The sequence below is a fragment of the Limulus polyphemus genome, unplaced genomic scaffold (genome assembly GCF_000517525.1).
Source record: "Limulus polyphemus unplaced genomic scaffold, Limulus_polyphemus-2.1.2 Scaffold1847, whole genome shotgun sequence".
NCBI classification, from domain to species: domain Eukaryota; kingdom Metazoa; phylum Arthropoda; class Merostomata; order Xiphosura; family Limulidae; genus Limulus; species Limulus polyphemus.
The window spans coordinates 187,159-189,665 of NW_013667457.1; the positions used below are offsets into that span (position 1 = coordinate 187,159).

Sequence of the window (2,507 nt, forward strand, 5' to 3'; positions counted from 1 at the left end):
CACTACATTGTAGCGAATTAGGTATCTTAATATTTCACTACATTGTAGCGAATTAGGTATTTTAATAATTCACTACATTGTAGCGAATTAGGTATCTTAATATTTCACTACATTGTAGCGAATCAGGTATCTTAATAATTCATTACATTGTAGCGAATTAGGTATCTTAATAATTCACTACATTGTTGCGAATTAGGTATCTTAATATTTCACTACATTGTAGCGAATTATGTATCTTAATATTTCACTACATTGTATTGAATTAGGGATCTTAATATTTCACTACATTGTATTGAATTAGGTATCTTAATAATTCACTACATTGTAGCGAATCAGGTATCTTAATAATTCACTACATTGTAGCGAATTAGGTAACTTAATATTTCACTACATTGTAGCGAATTAGGTAACTTAATATTTCACTACATTGTAGCGAATTAGGTATCTTCATATTTCACTACATTGTATTGAAGATAAAAGCAGCATTAACTCGCGAGATGTAAGTGCAATTCTAATGTAACAGAGGATGGCTGAATTAAATATTAATTTATAGGATTTCTTATTACAGCAACAACTACATACAATAGAAGTTTCAAGGGCGACTTTTTTGTTTCACTTAAGGAGCTAAGGGAAAATACATTAATTACATATTTTTGGACGCATTAAAACATCTAGGAACCAATGCTGAATTACGTTACATTCCGTCTATAAACAAAAGCATGTACCTTAAAATGCCTCTCGTTCACAGGACGAAGTTACTGAAATATACACAACTACAAATGTCAAACATAAGTCACATTCAAATTTACAGTTGTAGTATTCTCTCAGGACTACTTATGGAAGTATTCCCTATAATAATTCACATGAAAACTACCTTACTCCAGCTAAGTTAGAATAGGATGACTCTCAGGACTACTTATGGAAGTATTCCCTATCATAATTCACATTAAAACTACCTTACTCCAGCTAAGTTAGAATAGGATGACTCTTAGGACTACTTATGGAAGTATTCCCTGTCATAATTCACATTAAAACTACCTTACTCCAGCTAAGTTAGAATAGGATGATAGTTCTATCTTTCACACTTCTCTAGTGAACTTCTTAGATCATGTGTTTGAAAAAAAATGATTATTTTTTTTAAACGACGCCTATTTTGTAGTTTCTTAAGGATAGAGTAATGTAAACGTTCATAAGGATAAGGTAATGTAAACGTTCATAAGGATAAGGTAATGTAAACGTTCATAAGGACAGAGTAATGTAAACGTTCATAAGGATAGAGTAATGTAAACGTTCATAAGGATAAGGTAATGTTAACGTTCATAAGGACAGAGTAATGTAAACGTTCACAGGAATAAGGTAATGTAAACGTTCATAGGGACAGAGTAATGTAAACGTTCATAAGGATAGAGTAATGTAAACGTTCATAAAGATAGAGTAATGTAAACGTTCATAAGGATAAGGTAATGTAAACGTTCATAAGGATAAGGTAATGTAAACGTTCATAAGGATAGAGTAATGTAAACGTTCATAAGGATAGAGTAATGTAAACGTTCATAAGGATAAGGTAATGTAAACGTTCATAAAGATAAGGTAATGTAAACGTTCATAAGGATAAGGTAATGTAAACGCTCATAAGGATAAGGTAATATAAACGTTCATAAGGATAGAGTAATGTAAATGTTCATAAGGATAAGGTAATGGTAACGTTCATAAGGATAAGGTAATGTAAACGTTCATAAGGATAAGGTAATGTAAACGCTCATAAGGATAAGGTAATATAAACGTTCATAAGGATAGAGTAATGGAAACGTTCATAAGGATAAGGTAATGTAAACGTTCATAAGGATAGAGTAATGTAAACGTTCATAAGGATAAGGTAATGTAAACGTTCATAAGGACAGAGTAATGTAAACGTTCATAAGAATAAGGTAATGTAAACGTTCATAAAGATAAGGTAATGTAAACTTTCATAAGGATAGAGTAATGGAAATGTTCATAAGGATAGAGTAATGTAAACGTTCATAAGAACAGAGTAATGTAAACGTTCATAAGGATAGAGTAATGTAAACGTTCATAAGGACAGAGTAATGTAAACGTTCATAAGGATAAGGTAATGTAAACGTTCATAAAGATAAGGTAATGTAAACTTTCATAAGGATAGAGTAATGTAAACGTTCATAAGGATAAGGTAATGTAAACGTTCATAAGGACAGAGTAATGTAAACGTTCATAAGAATAAGGTAATGTAAACGTTCATAAAGATAAGGTAATGTAAACGTTCATAAGGATAGAGTAATGTAAACGTTCATAAGGATAGAGTAATGGAAATGTTCATAAGGATAAGCTAATTTAAACATTCATAAGGATAAGGTAATGTAAACGTTCATAAGGACAGAGTAATGTAAACGTTCATAAGAATAAGGTAATGTAAACGTTCATAAAGATAAGGTAATGTAAACGTTCATAAGGATAGAGTAATGTAAACGTTCATAAGGATAGAGTAATGT

At 30.7% G+C, this 2,507-nt stretch overlaps 1 pseudogene across 1 annotated transcript in view; it reads right to left on the reverse strand.

Moving 5' to 3' along the window:
• Positions 1-2,507, reverse strand: part of LOC106465139 — a 148,005-nt pseudogene that overhangs the window by 94,200 nt on the left and 51,298 nt on the right. The gene's annotated exons all lie outside the window — the stretch shown is intronic.